The sequence below is a fragment of the Plecotus auritus genome (genome assembly GCF_963455305.1).
Source record: "Plecotus auritus genome assembly, chromosome: 2".
NCBI classification, from domain to species: domain Eukaryota; kingdom Metazoa; phylum Chordata; class Mammalia; order Chiroptera; family Vespertilionidae; genus Plecotus; species Plecotus auritus.
In genome coordinates, this window is record NC_137771.1 from 198,736,672 (window position 1) to 198,752,456 (window position 15,785).

Consider the following 15,785-nt stretch of genomic DNA (forward strand, 5'->3'; position numbering starts at 1 on the left):
CTGGCATCAGCTTCTCCTTCCTTTGCATTCTATTACCTGATCACTTCTGAAAAGCACAAAAAGCAGAACACTGAGGGCCATGCATTTAGACTGCACAACTATTTAAATTTTTATGCTAAAACCTCCCCATTGAATTAGTGAAGGCTTGAGCAGAAGCATTCTTTACCAGCTGAAGGAATCCCCTCACTGGTCAGGGGTAGGCTGCCTGCATTGGGTATAAAGGACAGGCCTTATCAGTGAAATTAGCAAATCTCACTCCTTCAGAAGTCAAAGTTGAATGCAATAAGAGGTTAACTGCCTCAACTTACTTTTTATTTAGAAAAATTCTTTTAAAGTACCATCATAAATACAAAATGCCAACATTGTTATTTTATTTTATTGTTAATTAACTAAACTTATTGGGCTGATATCGGTCAATAAGATCTTACGGGCTTCAAGTGTACAATTCCATGACATATGATCTGTACCCATATTATTTCAATAATTAGACAATAAAAGAAAATCAGGCATAAACCTACCAGCTTCAAAAATAATAACTGCTATTAGCATTTTTTCTACTTTCTTTGAGTAAATTTTCCTTTGCTTCATTTGTCACTTATAAAATCATTCTGTATATATAATTTCATATCTTGCTTTTTATTACTTTCCCCTAAGGGTTTTCATATTGTTGCAGTCTTTATAATCATTTTAATAATTGTATTATAATTAACATTAAATATAGTATTATTTTCTTATCTTTGGTCATTTAAGTTATTTACAGTACCTTAATGTTTTGTTTAAAAAGGCCACACTAAAAAATAAAGTCATATATCATATTCTCTATTTTAGATTCTTTCTTTAGGATATATTTTCCAAAGTGGAATGACTGGGTTAAAAGTTATGAACACTATAATGGCTCTTCTACACACTGTCAAATTGTTTTCTAAAATGCTTGTAACAAATACACTGCATCAGAAATATGTGGGAAATATTTATTAAGGATTGATGCTAGCAGAGAGAATATGCCATTTTGTACCCAAGTAGGTTGGGACTACCCAAATGTTTATTTCTATAGTAGAATTCTTTCCCATTGACCCTAGAAATGCTCATCTCCACTGTTGCTTTCTGAAAGAGGTTTTGGTGGAAAAATATTAGGAAAGTACATTCTCACTAACTTGTCTCTTAGAGATTCATTTTACACAGTAGCATACTCAAATCCTGTGATATCCTATCAGAAGGACCAACTGTTTAACTTCGTTTAACCACGTTTCTCCTATACACCTCTTACTGAGTGCTCCCACCTTTCATAGCACCTGCTCATATTTCAACTTACAAACATGCTCTAACAAGTATGCCTTAAGAAAAGATGAAGCACGTATCTTATGAGGTTGCTTAGTACACACAGAAGCACCCCCAACCCCACCCCAAAATTTGAATCTATTCTGGAAATTTCCTCCTGCAAAATGATGACAAGATTAGTCTAAGGCAGCTTTAAAAATGCCTAGACATTAGCAGAACTGCATCAGCCCAAACCTTGTCTGTGTAACTCCAAGACTTCAGGTTCATTTGGGAATTCGGGGAGGGCTAGAAAGTGTAGTTGTTTCTGGTCAGCTCACACACAAAATCATTTTTTTCCCCTCTTTCTTCTTTTTATCTTTGGTTAAAGCACTCCCTATTTATCTGATTCTTCTTTTGCAATGAAGTTGCTGCTGTGTCACAAATAAGAACATAACTTGGAAAAAGAGAAGCCCTAGGGCAGTGGTCAGCAAACTCATTAGTCAGCAGAGCCAAATATCAACAGTACAACGATTTAATTTTCTTTTGAGAGCCAAATTTTTTAAACTTAAACTTCTCCTAACGCCACTTCTTCAAAATAGGCTCTCCCAGGCTGTGGTATTTTGTGGAAGAGCCACACTCAAGGGGCCAAAGAGCTGCATGTGGCTTGCGAGCCGCAGTTTGCCAACCACGGCCCTAGGGTAACAGCAATTTGGACAGAATAATCCACATGAACCACCTGGAACATGGTGGGACCACATCACAGTGAATGGTAACACTTGCTATTAATAGTAATGTCTACAATTGTTCCAGGTTAATTAAGGTTTAAATTTTTTTTCTAAAAGGTACACTGGCAGTTTCTTTAAATTTTCTTTCCATTCGATATTGCCCCATTAATAACAAATAAGTAGTAATTTTAAATCACTAACAACACTAAGTGACACAGATTATTAAGTTTGGCAACTGAATGAACTACAAGGAACAGATCAAGTCCTAGGCTATTAAGAGCAAAATACAGAAAATATCAAGAGGGGCAGAACTAAAGCAACACAACTGAACAAAAGCAGAAGAATAAAATAGAATACACACTGAATAAATTAAACAAATTACAACATCCATGAGGTTGGTAACTTGTATGTGAGAATCTGGATCTCTGATATGTGAAACAGCATTCAAATCTGAAAAGATTTATTGGACTATCAGAGAAACACCCTCAAAAATATTTTGCAATGTAGACTAGAAAACATGTCATTTAAATTTTTAAATTTATCATGTCCTTCCCTAATAAATAATATAATTGACAAAGGAATAATAAACACAGTCCCAATAGTTTTAATATCAATATTAGTAGTCTGTTTAAAAATGTGCTCTCTGCTCTGGCTGGTGGTGCTCAATGGTTAGAGTGTCGGCCTGCACAGGAAAGGGTCGCAGGTTAGATTCCCAGTCAGTCAAGGGCACAGCAGGTGCCTGGGGTGGAATTAGAACCCCAGCTGGTCGGGGTGCATGCAGGAGGCAACCAATGTGTCTCTCTTATATAGATATTTCTCTCCCCTTCCCTTTTTTCCTTCTGCTCTCTAAAATAATCAATGAAAAAAATATCCTTGGGTGAGGATTAAAAAAAAAAGTGCTATATAAAGCTAAAAAGACCTGGATTCCCACCATTTCTAAACTTTCAGACTTTGAGGAAGATGCTTGTTTTCTCAAGAACTCAGTTTTTTCATATATAAAATATTACTTCCCTAAAAGGACTGTAGGATTAAATGAGATCATGCCTAGCACATAGTACTAGTAAATACTAATAAAATATTAATTATTTTTGAAGAATTATGTGTTTTATTTGGGAGCATAAATGACAAAATACAGGACTAATTTTGGGCTGAGCCCAAGGTTAAAGAAATAGCTATGGGAAAGAACTGCTGAGCTCCATTTGGGGCTGAGGACCAGAGAGGCAGCATGGCTTTCTGAACTGGTAGAAACCAAGAATTTAAATTCCTAATCTGGAGTCTCTTGACATGACTCAGCACTCCTATTCCTCTAGGAGTGGAAACTGTGTTAGACCTGACTTCTAATGACAGGAACAATTTCATCAATGTCATCTCTGAGCCATACTTAAGACGGCAAGGCAGGATCGCCAATACATAATAAGATCTTTAATGAAATCAGTTCTTCAGGATTAAGTGTTATTTCCCAATTTTCTCACACCAGACTTACATTGAGAAGGGACTACCACACATCAAAGGAAAGTTGGTATAATGAGCTAACAGGGGAAGTATCCAAAGAAATGGCAGTGTCTTATTGAAAAGACTTCTTAAAGTTTCCTTTTGTATTACCAAGACTTGGCAGATAGAATACAAAAACTAAAGCAGATTTCAGTCTGTATTAGATATTTTTCCTCATGGGTATTTCCCCTCTTGTTTAAAAAAGTAAAGGAAGGTGGGATCCAAAGCTATGTTGTTTTGTTTTTTTAAAGTTCTGAATCATTTAACATAGTTTTGCACATATGATACAGTACCAGGTCTCCTTTCCTGCACATGAATCTTGGGATAAGGAAAGTAAACCAAAGATACAACCACCTATTTCAAGAGTAAAAGTCCCAGGAAGAGGAACCAGAGAAAAGCTGGCTTTGCCTCAAACCAACAAAGTTTTGGGCTGAGCATTATAAAAGTCAGTGTCCTGTTCTCAGAGATGCTCTAGCTGATGTTAAATTTCTACCATTAATATGATGACCTGGGGCTCTGGCCTACTGTTTGTTCCATCTCTCCTAGAGATGCAAATGATCGATGAAAAGAGCTGAGCAGTAACACAGGAGGATCCATTTACATCAGAGTAAACACCATCCATCTCATCCATCCATAGTACTCACAAACGTGAGAGGAGACCAGGAATACAGAAATGGGGAGCCGATGATTGGAATCTCCCCAATCTTATTCTTTTGGCCCATAAATCCAATAAATAAATATCATTTAAAAACACCTTCTATTCAAGCATGTTTAATGGAGTTAAGACATATGTGTGGGCGTGGAAAATGTAATAGACTGTAATCTTTGAAATTACCCGCATAACTCATTCTGCATCACTTATTCTTAATGGGAATTCCCAAGATGTCATTAAAAATGAGTTTCATAGATGAGGCTCAAAGGTGGAGAGCGATAAATCAGACATGCGGTACCTAAACAAGGGATGTTCTTATTGAGCAACAGCAGCAGGAAATGGAACACTGAGAGGCTCTCTAAAGTTAAAAGACTACAGTCAGTAGCCTTGGCTTCAAATTAATGGATCTGTGCATCTGTGATGAGTTGCCACGAAGCTTTTCCTGTTGCCTTGAAATTGGTGGCTAGTGCCTAAACTAAGATCAAATAGACATTGAATGTCCTGTGTTCTAAAAATAACTGCCAACACTTGGGGTTTCTTAAGAGGTTGTCACATTAACTTTGCTACAAGTTGCCCCTAATCTTTATAAGCAGAAGGCTGAGGGTGGGTGGAATAGCTGGCATTTCCTCCACTTTGCACAGAAATGACATGACTTTTGAAAGACCGCCTGAAAAATAGCATCAGGCTATCTGGCCTGTGCCTTCCCAGGACTGTGGCCTGCCTGTTGAGGAGACCCCAGCTGTGAGGTTCAACAGTTAACAAGAAGTAGAAATGCGTGAAATTGTCAAAGATGTCAAACAGGAGCCAGAATCTACATCAAGTAACTATGCTTTGGGAATTCCCGTAGCAACCTCCCCCAAGACCACATGCATTTGCCCAGGAGAAAGCCAGGTGAGGGTTCCTGCCATAACAGTTCCTGCTTTTCTTCCTACTACCTACCATGTTGTTCCCCTCTATGTGGCAGGAGCCCAAGTCTGGCTTTGCCACGGGAATTATTGACTCTTCCCCCTAAACCTAAATGTTTGTTTCAATACTAGAAGAGTTAGAACCTAAAAGAAGACTGAAAGCTATTGCCTTCTTCTTTCAAAGAGTTCCCTGAAATCTAGGGTTAACCCTAAATAGAGGGAAGAGAGAATATAAGATTAGACATTTAAAAAATATTGGATTGAGATTTCAATCGCTGTATGTGACTAGGAGAATATGGAACTTGACTGACATAATCCTGTAATCACATGCATTGAACGTTCACTGTGAACTAGGCACTTAGATTTAAATAAAGTAATTCAATGTATCCTTACAACAGTCCCATGAAGTATTATGATCACTCCCATTTCATAGATGTGGAAACTGATGCATTAAAAGTGAAGTAACTTTCCTCAGGTCACACATGTAGTACATGCTGGAACCCAGGCAGTTCCAGTCCTCACTATTAATTACCAAATTCTTCTACCTCTCCCAATTAAGAAGGCTATAAAGGGAGACACAAAAGTATGCTTGAAGGAGACAATTGGAAAAACAAAATCATTTGATATTACTATTCTAATGAGTTTAGCTGCTCAATAAACTGGTTAAATATCCACATGAGAGGCTTAATAAATACTTAATGAAATTCTTTAATTCTGAAGGGATTAGGGACAATCTATCCAATATACTGTTTTTTAGATATTCCCAAATTTCTAAATATGAAACATTATCACTAGGCTTATCCTCTTCATTATATTAATGGCAAAATAATATAAAGAAAATATAAACACATACATTTCCTATGTAGCCTAAAGCTCAGTAATTTTGTAGAAAAAAATTGTTAGTTCACCTAATTTTCTAATGATAAGCCCATGTTAGTTATTATTTAAGACATGAATGTTTGATGTGGGACCAAATGGTCAAGTTCATTTCTTAGAGTGAAAAGAAATTTGATTAAAGGTACATATTTCCAGCACCTCCTACATTTAAAATCAGGTGCAATAATTTCATTTCCAGCTATTTGATAATATTGAGTGAGCTCTCTCAAAAGGTTTCCAAAACTCTGAATTGTGGTATTTTGTCCACGTTCTAATGACTCAGTAAAAACAACAACAGAAACAGTCTTCAGAAAGAATATGCTTGTCCATCTCACTGATTACCACAGGTAATCTATTACATTTATCTAAAATGAGTAAACTTTTAATTGCTTGGTATTTCTTTTAATGACTACCTCTGAGCCTCCATTTGTGGGTTGTTTTCAGAGTCTCTTATTGTAGCTGCTTTCTTTCTTGGTCCTCGTCTAAAAATAAATAGCTATAAAGCCTAAGCCTTCTCTGTGTTGTGTTATTTGTTTCCCCACCTTATTAACTGGGGAGCCTGTACTTCCCTTCGCCTTGCGCTTGTTTCAAATGTGTTATGAAAGGCTTGTTTCTTCTCCTTGGTGACCTGCTCTAATTGGAACTCATTTTGTGTCCTGGCCTCTCTGACTGCCTACAGGCTTCTGATGTTCCCTGACTCTCGTCCTTGCTGATCTGCCCTTGTTCTATTCAGCAGATAATTGCTTTTTGCATTTCTGATCTTAAAAACAGACTATGCTCCACAGATGGCAGCCACCTATGGTTTTCTTATTCTTCTTTTCATCATCATGGTTATCTCTATGCTTTGCCTTTAACACTGTCATAGATTTTACTTTTAACGAAATTCCCACCACTTTTCCTCTCAGAGTCACTATGCACAAGGATAGTCCCCTCAAATATGCTAAGCTCAGGCATGGGTCTTTTTCATCCCTCTCTAAATTCTGTTCCTCTGTTCCTTCCCATTCCTTAGTGTTCTGCCATTTCCCTATCACAAGTAACTGAAAAGGTAACTCGGGATTATAATGACTCTCCTTGCCATGAGTTGAATTACTGGTGTGCTTCTAGCTCTGTAAAGGCAAATCATTGCTGAAGTTTAAGCAAATATTATTCCCATTGTGATGAGTCTAAGAAAAGAAAAAAAGATCTGTAAACTCCAGAATATTCTTTCCCAATGGCTGCACCTTCTAAAATCTGTTTATTTCTTCTCCCTTTTATAAGAAGGAGAATCTTTTCTGTATTTCAGTTCAGCTAATCATTTCATTTTTACTTACATATTTATAAGGAGCTTTAGGCACACACAGCACTTTCAAAGCAGTCAAGACAACCAAAATTAAAACATTGTATTTGCCCCAAGAGCTTGCAATCTATTTTCACATTTCCAGTATTTCTTTTAGAGCTGCCCTAAATTAGTATTTTATGAGGAAGCTTCAGTATACAATAGTAATTGCAGTATCTGCAGAACCCAGACAACTTAGAAATAAATTTATTTTATCCTATCAGGGCTGTGAATATGAAAATAGGTGCCAGCCTTTCACAACTGAATGGAAGGATTATATCCTGCAGAAACCTGCTTGGTTTGGGGAGATTTAATTAAGACAGAAATGCAAAGGATTTCTTGGGACAAACAGGCTTACAGCATTTCATAGACAATATTGAAAAAATTTATGAACATGTCACAGTCACCAAACTTAACATTAGTTGGTTGAATTTTCTTGTACTTCTGGGTGACTTTTGAGTACAGCACTGAGCGAAAATCAATCAAGACAGTGATGAAATTCTTTGGCAGAGGAGATGGTACTGCACAAGTTAGGAATCTCAGAACAAGCAGGCAATTGGAGACCCAGGATACATACCCAGTGTTTGCTACCAGAAACTTCACTGAAGCCACTCAGAGCTAAAACTATCGTCAAAGCCGATTGCCTATAAGACATGCATTCAAACTGAGGAAAATAAGAATTGTTAGCTCCCTGAGGGCAGAGAGCATTTCCAATTTCAGTGAGGACTGTGTTTTTCTCACTGTTTGGCCTTGCACGTGGTTCTCATGTAATTTGTGACTTACAGGCTACACCACTTGCCTGCTCTATGTGCTTCCACTTCCAGATCCTGATTCCCCAGCGTAACACGCCTGCTGCCCTTGGCTGCTGCAATCACAGCTCTGTCTTTATCATAAGACTATGGATTCTTTGATGGTGTCTTTGATCCCTGTATCCCCAGGGCTTGGCACAGAGCTTGAGACAAAATAGGTTTTTCAATAAATGATGGTTGATTGAATAAGTGAATTAAGGGATGGATAGATAGATGGAATTAATTGAACTGAACTAATCATAAATGGTAATTTTATGTTCTAAGCTTAATCACTGTTCACTCTAACTCTCTCAGGAAATCTGTTCATGTTCCTCATTTCTTTTCTCCTAAATATACAAGCATCAACTGAATGACTTTAAAAGGTGCTGTGCTGATTAGAAATCCTACTTTTGCTCCCAAAATAGCAATTTTCAAAGTCTTTCTGCCTTTATCACCAAATATTTTACTGCAAAGTGTGAGTCACTGCTATGTCATTCAAGATTAAAAATAAAGAAATGGGCAACTTTGCTGTTTGGTTTTACAGTAATTATCCAGTAGCTTTTTTGAACGTATCTTCCATGAAGAGAATCATCTTTCAAAACACTCTGGAATAAAGTATTTTAGAGATTAAACAGAATCACTTAATTCTAATTTGCATTTAGAGAATGGCATTTCTGTTTGTATTAATAGTAAGTTTATTAATATCATTTTCCACCCCCCATGGCAGGTATTATGTTAGGTGAATGAGATATTAGAGAACAAGAACAAAGGAAGGGTTCATCTCTAACTTCATGGATCTCACAAATCTAGTGAACCTGGATTGTCAGATGAGGTTTCCCAGTCAGGGGCACAACCTGTATCCATCCCTTTCTTCCTTGTACCTCCCTGCTCACTAGTTTCTGGTGCACTGGTTTGACACCCCTAATTGTCTGTGGTAGCCACCACCGCCAATTCACAGCCTTCTGCCACACATCAAGTCTATACATAAGGGAAAATTAAGATCTTATTCAACAAATAATGATCGAGTAACTGTTAAGGTAAAATGCAGAGTGCTAGAGGCATGAGGTAGTTTTTTTAACAGCCTTTTCATGTCTTCCTGTCAAGATACAGGATGAAAAATGGGGCTAGAAAACAGGAAATAGAGACTTGTCAGAAAGAACACAAAGTCAGGAAACAGAATCAACTATTAAAAATAATTACGTCAAAATTGTTTATGTTACAAGGAAAATCATTCATGCTTTGCCTTCCTTTAGAATAATCACAATGAAAAGAAACTTACGATAGAGATAGATGGTTAAAGAAATACAGGCTTTCCATTTTTTCCCTTTGAGGGATACATGAGAATTTAATTGTTCATCACTGGTGTCAAGATAGGAGCAAGTGGTCACCAGTTCAATTCCTGGTCAGGGAACATGTCTGGGTTGTGGGCTCAATCCCCAGTAGGGGGCATGTAGGAGACAGCCAATCAATAATGTTCCTCTCTCATCGATGTTTCTATCTCTCTATCACTCTCCTTTCCTTTCTCTCTAGAAATCAATAAAAACATATTTAAAGTCTTAACTGGTTTGGCTCAGTGGATAGAGCGTCGGCCTGCGGACTGAAGGGTCCCAGGTTCGATTCTGGTCAAGGGCATGTACCTTGTTTGGCACATCCCCATTAGGAGGTATGCAGGAGGCAGCTGATCGATGTTTCCCTCTCATCAATGTTTCTAACTCTCTATCCCTTTCCCTTCCTCTCTGTAAAAAAATCAATAAAATATATTTAAAAAAACATATTTAAAAATAAAGGAAAGGAATATGTGGGTTTTGTTTGTAAAATTACAGTTTGCAAATGGAGTCCATTATAGTAACACAAATGCAATGTTCAGCTAATCTTCTAGATAACTAGATCATAGTTTAATTTCAAAAATATATTATCTATTTTGTCACCAGCCATAACTCTCTTCTCCTTAAATATAGGATGATCTGTCCTTTTGGTCATTAAAGAAGTAAAATGTACAGATGTGCTCTTGGTATTTTGCAAAATGATATTCACCAAAAGTCTTAAAGAAATAAAGCAGTGATCTGTAGTAAAGTGTCACATTTTAACACAAGACCCAGTTGCCATAAGTGGGTAAAATTATCTAGCTTTAAACCATAGATTATCATGAATTCATTCTCATGAAATGACAGCCACAACTCTCCTCACCCCTCCTATGGGAAATTCAGCTGAAATGAAATCAGTCACTGACTTCCTTTTATTCAATTGCTAAAACTTCAAGAAAAGGTCAAATTCTGAGGGTCTGCTTTAAAAGTGTATGTGAATTTGTAAAAGAAAGAGCTTTATTTGAAACTTCCAAACTGGAGGATAAGAGAGCTCACAAAGTTAGTAATGGTATAGCAGCTTCCCCTAAGGTTGCTAATTTGAATTCTGCCTAAATCAGAAGTTATCGGAATTGCTACCAAGCAGTGAATCCATGCAAACATCTAAGGAAAATAATCACTTCTCACGTTGCTAAATTATTGGCACAAGGGGAAACCTAACTGGCAAATATAGAATCAACATGGGCCCAAAGGATGATTAATCTCTCAGAATTTGTTTTTCTTCTACAACATTTAGTGTTGGTAGAATAGTAATAGTACAAGGATGCTGCCCATCCATAATGATTAGCTAAGTGTAATATTTCTAACTCTAGACCTCAATTTAAGACTTAAGTTCAATCAGACTCTCAGTAGGATTGCCCACCTGAAGGATAAGTTAACTTAAGAGGAAAAACTTGAGAGAAGAGGAAGAAAAATTCAGAGAAGACCTTTGCACAGAAGCTTGAAAAGGGAGCAGAGCCTTGTGAAAGTAGTGGGTAAGAGGTATCTATTCCCAGTTACATGATGTTTTACTTTTTTTTTTTTTTTTTTTTTTTACGGATAATAATGCTGAGGCTCCTAGAAGGAGTAACCTTGTTAAGATTTAAAGGGGATCAGAATACACAACCCTAAAATATACCACTTTGGCAGAGGGTTAGTTTGAGCTGAAGGAAAATGAGAAACATCAGACTCAAAAAAACTGTCTGCTTTGCCTCCCCTTATGTGCCTACACTGGAGATGACTCTAGACTCTTATCAACCCAGCAATGGCATGAAGGGGTATCTTCATAACAGAGCTTATCAGACATCCCTTACCTCCTGTTAGTTTCCCCAGATATTTACCTCCCCACAGTTTGCCTCCCCTAAAACCCTAAACCTCTTTTCCTTTGTCTTGTTGGTTTTCCACAAGTTTATTGTTCTTTGTTAAAATGGTATATAAGCCACAGGTTCTAGCTACTTCTTTGGGTCTTCACTATTTTTTCTACGAAGGTCTCCAAATGCATATGTCATAAACCATTTATCCTGCTAATATTTCCTTTGTCAGTTTAATGTACAGTGCCCTGGATACTGAACCTAAGAAGGCAGAAGAAAGTTTTTTCCCCCTGCCCTACAAGGTCATACAGTGGGTAAGCACCAGTATACAAGTGCTTAAGTTAAACTGATTTCAAACCCAAGATCATTTCTTCACCAAAGTCTTCCATTTGAATGGGCAGGAAAGTATGTGGTGTGTGGTGTGTGCTGTGGCTGGAGCATGGGGTAAAAAGAAGAGTAGGAATATGACTAAGAAGGGGTCAATAGCAGAGGGTCAGTATATCTTGGTAGAAATAAAAGGAGAAAGTATTTCCAGGTATAAATGATAAGTGAACTAACTAATCTTCAACCAACATCCTTGGAAAGAAAGAGAATTAGGTCCCCAAAATCAGCAATAGGAAAAGGTGTACAAAGTGGTGATTTAAGTCACATAATGGAGATTATAGTGACATATAAGTCTTTTGGATTCCTGCTTCAAAGGCGTGACTAAATATTCTCTGGTATGCCATCCTAGGCTCTGCTGTTGCTGGAGGTCAGATGCAAAATGTCTCCACAGCTCTGGCACCCCTCAGTGATCTCACGATGATCTATCTTAGGCCTGCTTTTCTGGTATAAAACAGGAGGATCACACCTGCCCAGTGTTGAAGCAGTAAGTACAATAGATTCATTAGTGCCTAAATGAAGCTTTTCTTCTCTCTCTAAAGTAACCAGAAGAAACAGGGAAGCAGGTGGGGGTGGAAGAAGGACCTGAACAAGAGGAAACTCAAGTGACGCATTACTGCAACTGTCTGAAGCACTTTGTAAAAGACAAAAACATGCCTAGAATGTCTTTCTCTAATATTTATAGGGAATTATAAAACTTATATCTTAGGAATCAGAATAGCTTTTTCAGTAATGCAAACTCATTTCCATCTCAACAAGTGTCATCCAAGAATGAGAAAAGAGGAACACATTTATACATGTTTTATTTCTTCTGTTTTTACCTGTCATCGTCGAGTTCACCTCTTATAAGTTACTAACTTAACTTTGCTTATGGCAAAGGTTCAATGTGCCTTTTTTTCAAGCTGAAAATTCAGAGCTTAAAAAGAGAAATAAGCAAAACATTTTATAGACTATTCCTGAGAGAGCTTGGAATTAAATTGTTAAATGTTCTACTCTAATGAAATTTTGTATAATCAGCAGGGAAGTAGCTGTTGGCCATTTATCAGTTTTTCTAGTTGCATTTTGTATGCATGGAAAGCATAATTAGAAGCCTCTACAGGTGGAAAGTCTTATGCAATAATAGCACATTTTATCAGAATTGTGCTCTTTAATTTGCAAATTTTAGAGCCTTTCACAGTAATGATCTGTTAACAATAATAACTGTCACATCTTTAAATATTTTAATATAATTCTGTATGTAGAAGAGAGAAAGCACTTACAAAAATTCACTAGACTGAGGTAGGAAACTTTGTACCCATGATCCCAATTACTTCTAAATATGTGCAAATAGGTCAACATGTAGATCCAAGGATGGAAAAATGTACACGATAAAGTGACTGGAATAAGTGAAGCTACTTTACATTTTCAAAGTGATTTTCAGTTTTACAAAGACATTTACATGTTTTCCACCATTTAATTATCTTTATAGCTCTGTATCTGTTTCAGAAACTCAGCAAATCAGGCCAGAGCAAAACAGTTTTGCTTGAGGTCTTCTATCTGGTATCTGTCACTCATAATAAGGTTCACACTCTGTTGAGTCTAGGGACTGCCCTCTTCATGCCATGGCTACACATGGGGGCTTCCCTAAGGAATCAATGGGTAATGGAGCAGATCATCTTTGGTTTCTAAATCAGATCAGTTTCCTAATCTGGCAAATGAGGCAGTTATTTCTGATAACTAGTTCACCTTCTTCCATAGCTGTGAAAACTCTACAAAGATTAAATTCAACCCTAATCAGGAGGAAAAGAGCCTACATTGCAATGTAAGCAAAATGTGTGCTTTGTCAGAGAAAAGAATTATGACTTCTATAAAAAGTCATCACTTTATAGAATGCTGAAGGCCCTGAAGACAGATAGCTGAGGTTCTTCCTTCTCTTCTCCCTCCTCCCACCCCTCCCCTCTCTTCTCCCTTGTTAGCATTTTATTCCCCAAACAGAGAAACTTGCCTTTGTCTGGTAGTGCTTAGGGGTGTTCTCTTTGTACATTGGGATGGTATTATTTAAACTTATTCATGACCTCCTTATGGAATAAGAAAATAATTTAGCGAGATATACCAGCTTTTAAAAATGAAATAGAACATAACGGGAAAAAAAATCAGAGTGCATCCTATTAGGAAAATTTAACCAAGTTTGGAAGAAATTAGTAAAAACAATTGGACACTGCCCTGGCTGGTTTGGCTCAGTGCCACCATCAACCTGCGGATTGAAGGGTCCGGGTTCAATTCCGGTCAAGGGCACAAGCCCAGGTTTCGGGCTCGATCCCCAGTGGGGGGTGCGTAGGAGGCGGCCGACCACATCATATGGGGATATTATTTAAGAGGCCCAAACAAGAATTATTTAGAAAAGAAAACTTTGACTCTAGTATTGATAAAGGGTTCCAAATATGGTGAAAGTACATGTTAACTTACAGATTTTTGTATAGTAGATACACAAATAATTTCTGTACAATATAAAAGATAAGTAAAGGTTATGACTGATTTTTACTGCAGCACATTAACCAGTTTTGTGTCTAACCTAGCAATCGTAACACCTCTTTATTAAATTTCATATAAATACCCAGCTCCTCAAATGATCTTTTAACCAATCATAATATCTTATTGCTCCACTCATTAATTAAAAGTTGAATAAAATTTTTGACATGTTTATTTTATTTCTTATGAAAACCATGTTTTGTTTTGTTTTTTATAAATATATTTTATTGATATTTTACAGAGAGGAAGGGAGAGGGATAGAGAGCTAGAAACATCGATGAGAGAGAAACATCGATCAGCTGCCTCCTGCACACCTCCCACTGGGGATGTGCCTGCAACCAAGGTACATGCCCTTGACCGGAATCGAACCCGGGACCCTTCAGTCTGCAAGCCGACGCTCTATCCACTGAGCCAAACCGGTTTCGGCTGAAAACCATGTTTTTAAATTTATACTTTGACAATCCTATGTAATAAGGATAAGAAATGTTTTATAAAACTTTGGTTTCAATTATAGCATATAGATTATAATTACATTGTAAATGGTGTTTCTCATTGTGGATGCTGTTCAAAAGAGTTTGGAAGTGTCTGAATTAGGACATTTATCCCAGGACCTCCAATTCAAATGATCCTGCTTTATTGCTTCTACTTATTTTTAAACTTAAGCTTCAAACAACCAATATTTTTTTTCATGTTCCTCCAAGAATTACCTGCAAGGAATCTAAATCCTAGGAGTAATTTTTAAAATAAGCAAAGTGTCAGCCAGCTGATAGCAAATCTCTTCCTGGGGCAGACAGTCCCCCTGGGTGTGAATTGGTGGTTAAGCCTGTAGCAGGACTGTCAATTACTGAAAGGAAGTTCTCTGCTCCATGGCCAGCTGATTTGCAGGGAGAGACTTTGAAAATGTCAGGAAAAGGGTAAAGCACAGAGATTACAGACCCAAAGTAAATACAGATATTGAGGCATTTATTGACTTAGCACAAAATATCATGTGGCATTTTACAATAACAGCAAGATAACTACATGGGAATTCAGTTCATAAATAACTGGAATCTGGGTAATAAAGACAGTGAAATCAGGGCACAATGTGGCTACATTAAAGCATTCAAGCCACAGCAAGAGGCCTGGCTCAGAATTTTCTCATTCAGACTTGGGTTCCATCTGCCTGTTGGCAGCGTTTTAACTTGAGCCTCTACATAAAGCCTTCCTTGTGGCCTCTCCACTGGGAACACAATTTCTCTTCTTTGATTTGCAACCAAAACATGGGGGATGAAAAAGGTTGGCGAAATTTTGATTGGAAACTGTGTGGCTTTTTCAACTACAATTTATTTTGAGAATCTGCAATGGTGGAAATTACATTGTTCTCCTAAGGGAGAGAAAAAAAAAATCAGTGTAGGGAATTTCAGTTGGCAATATGGTAGATGCTTTAGAATTTGCTCTGGAAAATAGCATGTTAGTCATTTAATATTTCTTTTTTTAAATATATTTTTATTGATTTCGGAGAGGCAGGAAATGGGAGAGACAGATAGAAACATCAGTGATGAGAGAGAATCATTGATCGACTGCCTCCTGTACATCCCCCATGGGGGGATTGAACCTGCAACTTGGGTATGTGCCTTGACCGAGAATAGAACCATGACTTCCTGGTTCATAGGTCAACACTCCACCACTGAGTCACGCCAGCCAGGCAGTCACCTAATATTTCAATTAAAATTTATTGTTGTTGCTCTTGTACAAGA